The sequence below is a fragment of the Benincasa hispida genome, chromosome 2 (genome assembly GCF_027475165.1).
Source record: "Benincasa hispida cultivar pf3 chromosome 2, pf3_genome.v1.1, whole genome shotgun sequence".
Taxonomy (NCBI): Eukaryota; Viridiplantae; Streptophyta; class Magnoliopsida; order Cucurbitales; family Cucurbitaceae; genus Benincasa; species Benincasa hispida.
Window position 1 is genome coordinate 66,479,212 of NC_143479.1, and position 12,171 is coordinate 66,491,382.

Genomic DNA, 12,171 nt, shown 5'->3' on the forward strand with positions numbered 1-12,171 from the left:
AAATGTCGAATTTCATTTAGTTGGATATTCCGATGCGGATTTTGACAGTAGTTTACTTGACTGTGAGAGTACTAATGGGACTTGCCAATTTCTTGGTAGTTCTTTAGTATCTTGGTTTAGTAAAAAGCAAAATTCAGTTGTTTTGTCCACTACCGAAGCGGAATATATTGCAGTTGTTAGTTGTTTGCACAAATTCTTTGGATGAAACAAACTCTTTGTGATTTTGGATTAAAGTTTGATAGTGCGCTCATATTTTGTGATAATACTAGTGCTATTAATTTGACCAAAAATCCTATACATCATTCTAGGACTAAGCATATTGATATTGGGCATCACTTTATTAGAGAGCATGTGCAAAATGGTAATATTACTCTTGAATTTGTAATCTCTAATAATCAATTAGCAGATATTTTTACCACAGCATTTGAATGAAGAAAGTTTTTGCAAAAATAGGCTTGAGTTTAGTATCATTTGTTGTGATGCATCTTGATTTCCTATCTTACTTGAAATTATTATATAATGTATATAGATTAGGGGAGAATTTGGAAACTTTGTATGTGTCCTTGTTTTTAGGGGAGGCATTTATGTGTTTATTGTTCTTTTTTATGATTCCAAAGGGAGAGAAGTACAAGAAAAATATGTTACCATTGTGTTGAATGATTGTTTCTATTGAATGTATTGTTTAGAGGGAGAATTAGTTAAATGAAAGAAGTTAAGTCTTTTGAATGAATTTGAAGCATGATCTTTGAAGTGATATGTATATTTGATATTGAAATTACTTGTTAATCACATGTGTTGCTATGCTTATGTTCATTTCAAGTTATTTTTCTTCTATGGTTTGTCATCATAAAAAATGGGAGATTATTGTCCTTTTTACCTGTAATCTCAAATTAATTAATTTTAATTAATTGATTGATTGATGTTTTGATGATAACAAACCTGATTTTATTTACTAATAATTTTATTATTTTGAATAGTTCATAGTGTAGGGCTCGGAATAACAATTCTGACGCATCTTAAATCACCCAAATCGGAGTTCGGATGAAAAGATATAGCAAAAAGAAGAGTAATGGAAAATAACTGAGACGGTGACGTGACGAATTAATAATGAAATTGGACCAATTAGAGAGTGTCACTTGAAGAAATGTAGGAGTGACACAGGGTGGGTTTTTTATTTTTGGATTGTTTAAAAAAATGAATTTAATACTATTTTATGTTTGTGTCTAACGGTTAGTTTTTGACAAATAGTGGGATCTTGTTTTTTTGTTGGGTATATATATATATATGTATGTATGTATTTTTATTTGTGTCTAACGGCCGAGTTTAAATTTTCACCATTCAATTTAACTTTTTTTAACAATCCAATGGCCCAAATTAAAATCCACCTTTTACCTCATTTCCTTCTTTTTTTATACTTCATCTTCCCAAAAAAAAAAAAAAAAAAAAAATCAACTTTTCACATTTTACAATCCTCAAAATTAGTAAAAAAAAAAAAACCATTATTGTTACTCTTTTTACAAGCTTTCAATTTTCTTTCTTTTCAGCTAATTCTTTAGAGAAATTTCTATTGTATTATGAGGATTAAAATGTGTCAGCTCAAACTTGTATATCCACTATTTTTAGAGAGTTTTTATTACATGATTTAAAGCTTCAAAAGTATTGTAACGGTTGGATTCTAACCCGTGGAAAAGATTGGGTTTTCTCTTGAACCTGAGCAATGTAGCGGTTTGGCTCTCATTCGTGGAAAGAGTCAAAGTAGATTTTTTAATTGAAATCTCAAGAGGCATTTGGAAAAGTGGATGTAGGTCATGTTTGACCAAACCACTATAAAAATCACGGTATCTTCTTATCTAACTCTTTCCTAGTTATTTTTGCATTTAATTTTAATTGCTTGCTCTTGTTGGTTGATATGGATTAAACAGATTATCACTTTTTTTTATTAATATTGTTATTTGGTATCAATTAGGGTTTTTTTAAAAAAAAAAAACTCAATTTAAAAATTATCTAATTGGTTTAAATTGAGCATATTTAGGAAAATTTTAATCAAACCCTATTTACCCCTCTAGGGTTTCCGTACCGGTCCAATAATATATAATATATATATCTTTAAAGTTTGATTAATTTGTGAATAATAGCATTGCAACGCTCTAAGGGCTAAGAACAGTGCTGCGAGGCAGAGGCTTCTTCTGCTACAAGCTGCTGAGCTTGCTTCAAATCTTCTTCAATTACAACCTAATTGCAACTCTACTGACTCTAACAAATTTACAAACACTTAATCACACATTAAGGCTCATAAACAAAGAGCCAATTACAACAATTATCATTTAATTGAAGAGGAATCTAATGCCAAAATTAAAATTATCTATATCAGCACCCACTTTTACAACTTATGAAAAACACTCATCATACTTAAATTAACGTAAATTGAGTACTTAAATCATGCTTTGATACCAATTGATGGTGTTGACGATCAATGAGCGGAAGCAAACAGAATCATTAATGTAACATCCCAAGCTTTTCATAATTTGAATTATGTTTTTCGGCAAAATTCAAGGATAATTTTGTTATTTTCAAAATTCAGTTTTGTTTAAAGGGAAGATTTGGACTTATGTCGCAATTAATTTAATTTTGAGTAAGTTAATTTTTAGTTAATGTCGAGAATTTAATTTAAATTTAGAAAATTTAATTTGATTGGTGTTTGAAGAGAAAAAGGGAAGAGTTTTAGAAATAGATATAGTCATGTTTATATATTTGTATGGAAGAAAAGAATAAAATAAAATAGTTTAGAATAAGATAAAATAAAATTTTATTTTATTTATTTATTTTAGAATCCCTTCTCCCCCGATTTTTCTTCTTTCTTCCTCGCATCCGGCAGCTCGCGTCCCTCTCCTTCCCCTAGTAGAAGCCAGCCACCGCGACCTGTCTCCGTTGAAGCTGGCGCCGCCGTTCGCATGCCCTCATCAGCACTGTTGAAGCTAGCCGCCGGGACCAAGCCAAACGCCAGACCAGCCTCACACCGTTGACGCCCAGCCGAAGCTTCACCGCACGTCCAGCCCAGCCGTGCGTCAGATCTGTGCCACCCAGCAGCCGTCGTGCCTCCTCCAGCAGTTCGCCGTCGGCCTGTGTTCGTTTTTCTCTCCCCGAATTTCGTCTCACTGTCTCTGCCCGTTGCTTTCTCTCTCCTTCATGCGTCTGAACGTTGCCCAGCTCAATCGGTCGTCCGTTTGCTAATCTGGTGTTACCAATCCTCTATTGTTGTCAAGAGTTGTCGTGAGCTTCGCCAAATTTTGATTTGGGGTAAGATTTTATTATTTTAGTTAGATTTATTGGCCAATGATGTTTTGCTTCAATTTATTGATGCGCATTTGTTTGGACTTTAAATTCGAGTTTTAGGGAAAGTTTGGAAGTTAAAAGTGTGCCGTTCAGAGGATTTGGAAGTGGTTTCAATAAGATTTTGGTGAGTCTTAAGACTTTGTCCCCTTTTGGATTAAGATTAATTGTTGAAGGTTTATTTATTAATTTCTGGTTGTGACCCCTATTTAGATTGGATTATTTGATCGAAGTTCGAAGTGGTTTTGGATCAAACCGATAAGTAACATGGTGTTGTCATCACTTAAATGAGTGTTTGGGATTTTGTCGAAAGTTAGAATAAATTTGGTTTATAAATTTTAGGGTTTGATTCAAGATTTATTTGGGCTAAGAGGAGACAAGCCTGCTTGAACATATTTAGACTTGAATTTAAGGTAAGTAATCTTATTACTTGTGTCAGACGATAAGATTAAGGATAATTTTGTTGGTTCTGAGATTAAATGAACTGTTTAGAAAGAATATATGAGTATGTGATAATATGTCTGAAGCATATTATACGTATGAGCATGATTTAGAAATTTTACGAGGTATATTAAGAGAACGATTGAGTTTGGGCTTAAATTATGAGATAAGTAACACTACTACTGAAATTCCATAGTGCTAGACGAAAATTAGTTATATGTTGATGTACATGTTTTCATGAAATTTATTTTTGGATCTATGAATGTATATCGTGTGATTTACCATGAAATTATGAATGACCCATTATGTGGATATTTTAAAGAGTCTAGTGCATGAAAGAGATGTACTTGGGTCAATTCATTTTTTTAAAGATTATACATGTTTGTCTAGACTGGTTTGCATGATATTATTTACAAGATTTTATAGGACTTGTGAATAGGTAAATGTTACATGTAATATGATCTTGGATGTGATCTCTTTTCCTTTCTAATATTTGATTTATTTGAGTGCATGAAAGTGATGCAAGTCTAAGGGCACTAGTGCGTGAAAGAGATGTACTAGGGCCTGTATGTATGAATGTGATACATACCTAGAGGGGGTTGAGGTGTACGAAAGAGGACTTAATATACCTACAGATCATGAGCTCCAACGATCTAAGATTAATTGGTTAAACTCTTTAAATCGAATTAATCACCATTTGTTAACTACCAAGTCACTCCACTAAAGTCTAGTAACTGCACTCTCTTCACTGTAGATATATTTTTGTCTACTTGATTTAACCATGATCAATAAGTCAACCTTTCACAGATTGTTCATAATCACGACTGGGTCAAAAGTTGTTTTACCCCCAAGATCACATCTTGCTCCTTAAGTCTCACTGATCCTCTAATGAACCATTGGTTTGTGATCCAATCACCAAACCGAGTCCCTCTCGGTCCAATGAGAGGGTGGAGCCTCTTATTCAGGATCCGGAGTCAGCAATTAAGGAAACAACCTCTCTATTACCCCTAAAAGTTGGTAGGAGTGAATTTCGTCTTGCACCCTATGTCCCTGGCTATCTACCCGTTTTTACCCCTAAAATCGGGGGCTTATTGAGCCGGCGCTGTTGAGTACTCCCCCACCCATGCAAATTTAAGGATAATCCCGAATAAATAAGAGTTCATAGTTAGCTCAGGATTAAGGTCAAGTTACCTAAGTTATTGCTTTGAAATAGTCAGTCTTAAACAGTAAACAATATTAAAAAGTAAGAGTGATTTATTTCTTAGTCTGGTTCTTATACAAACTCTTTGTACAGGACGCCTTCACTTGCATGTCTCCACATGAACGATTTAGGATTACATCATTTGTACTAAATACAAAGTAGGTCGCATCCGATAATGTTCCCAGAATAAGGTACTGAGTTTTATCCATATACTATAGACTGTTTTGACAATCTACTCAACCTTAATCCACTTTTATGTTTCCACATAAAGTCCAAGTACTCATGTAATAACCATGGATCTTAGTTTATTGAATTTATGTTCTTTCTAAAATGAAATGAGTAATTCATACATTCAACAACAATTATTTTTTTTTAATTAAACCTCAATAACATCTTTATTGATAATAGAATAAGTTTATAGTTTACAAACCACGAGTTTTAGGACATAAAACCCAATAAACCCAACCCTACCCCGCCCATGTACACTCCGAAAAACAAGGAATAAATGGTTTTGGAATAATTTGAATTGTTCAAATTATTTAAAGGATATAGAAGTGTGGTTTATATTAATGTGATTAATATAAAGTATAATGTATATTGATACATTATAATTCATTATAAATATGATTTATAATTAATACTATATATATGAGAGACATAAATATTTAAATAAGATTAAAATTATAATATATATATATATATATACACACATTATAATAGGAAGTTAATTTTAAATTAGATTCAAAATTATACTTTATAATATGAGAACAATATATTTGAATGAGATTCAAACGAGATTTATATAATTATTATAAGTTAAAATTAATATGAATGAGATTCATATTAAAATCATAGGTTATTTAAGAAGATATTATTTGAATATGATTCAAATTAAATTAAATATATAACATTTCATTATTAATCAATCAATTAATATTATTATTCAATTATATATTAAAGAGAAATTATTGAAATTTGTAAAAATGTTGAAAATATTTACAAGATATAATAAAATTTTAGAACTATCGCTGATAGACGCTAATGACTTCTATCAGTGTTTATCTATGTCATTGATAGCCACTGATAGAAGTCTATCAGTGTCTATCAACGTCTATCATTGATAGTTTTAAAATTTTGCTAAATTTTGTAAATATTTTGATGTATTTTTCTATATTTGAAAACAGACTTATATTAAATTAGATTTAATATATCATTAAATAATATAAAAATTAGAATGTGAGTTATTCTATGCATAATGGAAGGGAGTTATAACTCCCTCTCCATTAATCACTTCTCATTTTTTGAATAATTTCTATGGGATTCTGTAAAAAAAAAAGTTACATAATAACAAAGTGTTGGGTTGATACCCTAAATCTTGTTGGGTTCTGTAGTTTGTAATTGTAATATACAAACAATTCGTTTATTTAATAAAATATGAGATGTTTTATTTGACATTTAGTAGCATTAAACCCACAAACCAATAAACTAACATCCAAAATTATCATCTGTAGCTTAAACATGTATGTAGAGACATACAGGTAGATCATGTTTAAGTGATAACTGATAACTTGTAGAAATACAAGTTGTTTATGCCACCTTATTTAGATATTGCGGCCAAAAGTTAGTAAATATGCACCGATTGTATGAAAATTAGCCTAGTATTACAATAATTATGAATGTTTGCAATTACACCCACTAACATCATAAAGATGGAAGACGAGCTGAATTTTACTCTGTTTTGCAGGAGACCAAGTCACCGTTTGCGCTCAAGGCTCACGAGAAACTGATCAACGCATCTCTGTCACATTGCGCCCATCAATCAACAATGAAGAGACGATTACCGCAATGCGATAGTTGATCTAGAGTTGTGTTTCAACCGCATGCGGTAATAAAAACAACACTGCATGCGAATCCATGATCGAAAGATGCAGTTGAGCAATGCAAAAGCGGAGGATTGAGACATGTGTACAACTAACAGTTGTGCAGAATTGACGGTCTGATTGCATAACAGAAGGAATAATATCTCTACATCTTCGGAATTACCATGACAATCAAGTGGGGACCACAAGGCCGGAGTCAAAGACCTGCACCTATAAATACCCCATTGATTTCAGAGAAAAAGAATGTTACGAGATACGGGGTAAATGCTGCAAAACTGTTGAGAGAAAAGGCTGAACTGAGTGCTTAAGTGAAGAAATCCGGGAAGAAGACGAGATAAGGCCGAGAGGTGAATCTCAGATCTAATCTACCAAACACCCGATTGAAAGCTCTGTGCAAAGATCCCTGCTACCGGTGGAGCAAGCCTGAGAGGGAAGCTCTTCCTACCATCAAATTCATCCTATCCGGCAAGCAGATCTCCATCGAATCTTGGCACTTGTTTGTATCTGTTATATCTCTTTCATCGTTGTATTTCATGTTTCCTTTATCTTTTCAATCATGCACCATGTATCAAACGCTTAATAGAGATATTAAATATTTTGATAGCTTTCATTTATCATTTTATGTCTATTTCTGTTCACCCGTCAATCACTTTCTTCATGATGTCTTCTTAATTCCCTGATAAGCAATATGAATTAACCAAGTACTTAATCTGTGTTAAAGATATAAAATGCGTTTAGCTAAGGCATGCTAGACGGCATCTTCACCTGTGAGAGCAAAAGTGAAGATGTCATTCTGATCTATCGAGAAAAGGTCAAAAGAATGCGTTAACTAAAGAGAGTAGTACTTTCAGACATGGAAGCAACCTTGCGTCGATTACGTTAGTCTTCGTTTCACCAAAGACATGTGGAAGCGCAACCGATCACTGAAAGGTGTACGCTAAGAGAAGAGCGGAACAACATTTGGAGCTTCAACGCAACTGAGAACTTGCGTTGTTTATATTATTTGTCTTTCTTTTTCTATTCTGTTCATAAGACTTGCCGCCGCATTCCACGTCTTTGCACAACTTTCCCAGCTAGCCTTGACCCCAGCATCTTGTAACATGAAACTTGTACCTTGTAACATCTAGCTTAGGTTTATTGTATTTCATTTTATTTTCGCATCTTTACTGCTTTACTTTATTTTATCGCAATTTATATACCTGTACAAACACATTTTTAAAGATTGAAAACCTGGTTGCATATATCATGAACATACCACAATAACCTAAATCAGTCCCCATGTTCGACCTCGGATCACATCGAGAAACTTGCGATGGAATTACACTTGGTTCTATCGTAAGGAAACTTGTGACAATGCATGACATACTACGTGAACACCCATCATTAATGCATATCTAACGGTAGTATCGCATCATTTCCAGCATAGAACATCATCAATCATATCTATAAAAAACTGCGTTACAAGTTTATGGTGTCGTTGTCGGGGACTTGGTTAACGGCTTATTGTTTGAATATTTTCATGTTATGTGCAGGACAGATCTCTTTGTACTGACTGTTCAACGCGGAGAGCAGTCTGACGGCTTATGAGTGCTAGAGTGATCTGGTAATTCGTAGCGGACCTAGAGATCAAGTGTATTCTTCGCGTACAGTTCATCAAGGTTAAATTAATTGGTAAGGAAGTATGGCTGATGAGAATGTGGCATCTGCTGGAAACCAGAGGGGAGATTTACCAGTGCAAAATTCTGTTTTTCTTGCTGCCGACCAGAACATCCCTATAAGGGAATATGGGACGCCAGATTTCTATAATTTTAGAACCAAATGGTCTGTAGTGGATGGATAAAGCTGAGTACTTTATCCTTGTGACACTATAAATATGATCTGCTTTGTAGATGTTACAATTGTTGTAAAGTGCTACAAATAATCTGATCCTAATCAATCATGTAGAGACATGTGAACGGAGGTCTTCTATACAAAGAAGTTTGTATAAGACCGAACCACGAAATGACTAGTCTCGTTATATAACGTCGTTCATAATAAAGACTTACATTTCACCAGAATGACCATAAGTGACATGACCTGAATCTTGACTGAGTTATGAACTCCTGCCTATAAAGGCGGTCATTTGATTTGTATGGGTGAAAGTGGCCAGATCGTCGACTCAATAAGCCTACCATTATAGGGATTCGTCTGGTTAGGGAGCTAGGAACACAGCTACACAAGACGAAATTCACTCATTCCCAATGTCAAGGTTAGTAGATAAATTGCTACCTTAAGGGTTGATTCTGGTGCTTGAACAATGTGGCGCCACCCTCTCTTGGCTAGATAAGGGTTTAGTCATAGTTGGACTATGACTTATTGTTCATTAGAGTGATTAGTAGACTTAAGGAGTTAGATGTAACTACATGCTCAGAACGGTAATTTTGGCCTAGTTGTACTTACAAGAGATTTGTGAAAGGTCATTGCATTATTGACCGGTTATATCCAATGAACACATAAATATATTTGTAGTGCGAAGAGTGCATCTATCAGTCTTTAGTGGAGTGTCTGACAATTAATGGATGTTAAATAATTTAATTAAAGGAGTTTAATTAATTATTCAAGTACTATTGAAGCTTCAATCTACAGATCCATGAGGTATCTTCTGTAGCTCAATAGGGATTTAATGAGAATTGATTTTGAATTAATTTGAATTATTTAAATTAAATGAGGGAATTAATTATATGTGATACAATTAATTTAACTTAATTATATATGATATAATTAATATAATGTATTTGATACATTATAATATAAAGTTTATTTGAAAGAAAATAAATATTTGAATGTGATTCAATTATTAATTATGTGGATTAGATTCATATAATTAATTTTAATATAAATGAGATTTATATTAAATACCATGCATTGATAAGAGAATGAAAACTATAGGTTATATTGTATTTGGCACAATATTAAACTATAGGTTATATGTTATATTTGATATAATCTATAGTTTAATATATATTGTATGATAAGGTTGGTTATCATATAAAGATATATTAAATGTTTTATTAAAATAAATTATTTTAATTTATTTTTAAAATATTTTTGGGAGGGAGTTGTAACACCCTCCCTCTTTTTCTCTCTATTCGTGTGTATGTGGGATAATGCATAGGAGTTTTTTACTTTCTCTCTTCTTGGGTTTTTACAGATGTTGCTCTCTGTAATTTTAAAAAGACCAAGGAGAACCCATAGGTCTTTCTTCCCCTCTCAATTATTCTCTCTCTTCCAAAACTAAGAGTCCACTTAACGCCTTAGAGATTCTCATCCCACTAGAGAATACAGAAGGCTCCAAAATTGGTGGTGTCCATTGGAGATTATTTTGTTCGTGGCAATTTAGAGAAATGATTTTTCGTGAAGAAGATTAGATCTTCAAAGGTAAGAGGTTTCTTAAACCTAATACTTCCTTTTATTTTCTATGAATGCTTGTTGTAATTTTGTGTTTATTGCATAGTCATATTTTGTATTTTTCGTTTCTATAAAAAAACCAAAAATTGGGACGATCCACGTTTCCTCTTAGAGCATTCACATGTTCCTTTACAAAGAACAAAAAAAAGGATAAAATCTCTCTACACTCTTCTCTTTAATCTTTCAAAACAAGAAGGATCCCATCATCATGTTCCTTGTCCTAAGAATAACAAGGAAGATTTGGTGGTGGCGTCTTGGTTGATTGATTGTGTTCTTGTAAGGAGCTTCAAGTTCGAATGAGATTTACACGGTTTGTGGCCATTCATAAGTTGCAGAGAAGATTTGCTTGAAGACGGTCTTTAAGGGTTGGTTCTTTTAATATCTTCTCATCTCTGTGAAAGCATGCTTATGCACTTTAATGTTTATTATGTCTTGTATGTTTTTCTGTCTTCACGATTTCCAAAACAAATTTTGAAAATACACGCTTTCACGTGCTTCCACTGAGAATTAGATTCATTCATAAAGTTGGTGGACCAAACATTGAGTTGGTATTTATACCAACTTAACTCATATTAGTGAGCCAAACACCCCCATAAGGAGTTTGAAATGATTTATTGAAAAAATTCAAAGACGTTGGAGTATAATAGCCAATGAGATTGTGACACATGGGATATAGGTAGGAAGCAAAGTCATTTATTAGGGAGCAATGATTAGGTGTAGCCTAAGATGCATCTAACTCATGTGTTCCCCTTCTCTTTACCACACAAAAAAAAAAAAAAAAGTTAAAATAAAATTGCCACATGATAGTTTTTCGTTGAGTGCAACTTGGGATGCAAAAAAGATGGGTGTAGCCCATTTTTTCCTTTATTAGGAAGAAACAAAGTCGATATATATTTTGTATTCATGCTTTTAATTAAGAAAAATACTTGGGTACACCTAGGTTGCTCGTATCTATAGAAACAAAGCCTAGGCCCTTGAGTTGATTCACCAAATTACAACTTGATCACGAATTCATCAACTTATTCCTATATTATCTAGCTTAGCCACCTCACCTATAGAAGCTAGGTGAGGGTCCTAATTATCAAATTAACAAAATCAATAAATGCAACACATCCTACTAATTTAGCTAATTGCATTAAGATCGAGGAAATTACTAAGTTGAACATTCAATAGGAAAAGAAATCAAATATTCAGTTTAATTCGTCCCTAGGTTAATAAGGATACATTTTAATCACTTGTTTTGAAATTCTTAGAGCATTAATGAAACTTTTAAAATTAAGAAATATTTTTTAAATAAGCAGAAGTTGTATTAAGGGGTTGTTTGAAGTGCTGGGTTGATTAAGTTATATTAATAAGCTATTTGAGACGTGGAATTAGTTATTATAGTCTATGGATTATATTACTGTAACGACCCAGATTTGTACACATACAGGAAATTAAATATCAAATAATAAGCAGAACGAAATTTTATTTAAAGGGGTGAAAATTTAGAAGAAAAAAAATAATAAATAAATAAATTGGAAATTGGAAATTTATTCATTATTCATTATCCAAAAGATAATGAATAAGGGAGCGAGCGGGAGCGAGAAAGTGGGAGAGAGCGAGAGCCACACCAGCGAGAAAACGAGATTCTGAGAAGAGAGCTACGTGATCGAAGGAAGAATTGGAGAGCGAGAAACCCAGCGAGCGATGCTAGCGAGATTGAGGCTGGCGAGAGTAGAGAGAGCAAGATCCCTGGAGAGAGCGAGATTGAAGGAAAATTGGAGAGAGCGAGAATTGAAGCAAGGAAGTTGGAGAGAGCGAGAGTAAAGAGAGCTATTCTTAGCGAGACAGTAGGAAAGAGCGGGAGCGAGAGCGAGAGCGGGAGTGGGA

At 33.3% G+C, this 12,171-nt stretch overlaps 1 long non-coding RNA gene across 1 annotated transcript; it reads left to right on the forward strand.

Annotated features, from left to right (window-relative positions):
* The first annotated feature begins 2,790 nt into the window (after positions 1-2,790).
* On the forward strand, positions 2,791-7,469 carry LOC120071545 (uncharacterized). Its single transcript, XR_016527512.1, has 4 exons — positions 2,791-3,297; positions 3,394-3,457; positions 5,066-5,163; positions 6,717-7,469. It is a non-coding gene; the product is annotated as an uncharacterized LOC120071545 (long non-coding RNA).
* Positions 7,470-12,171: the final 4,702 nt, after the last annotated feature.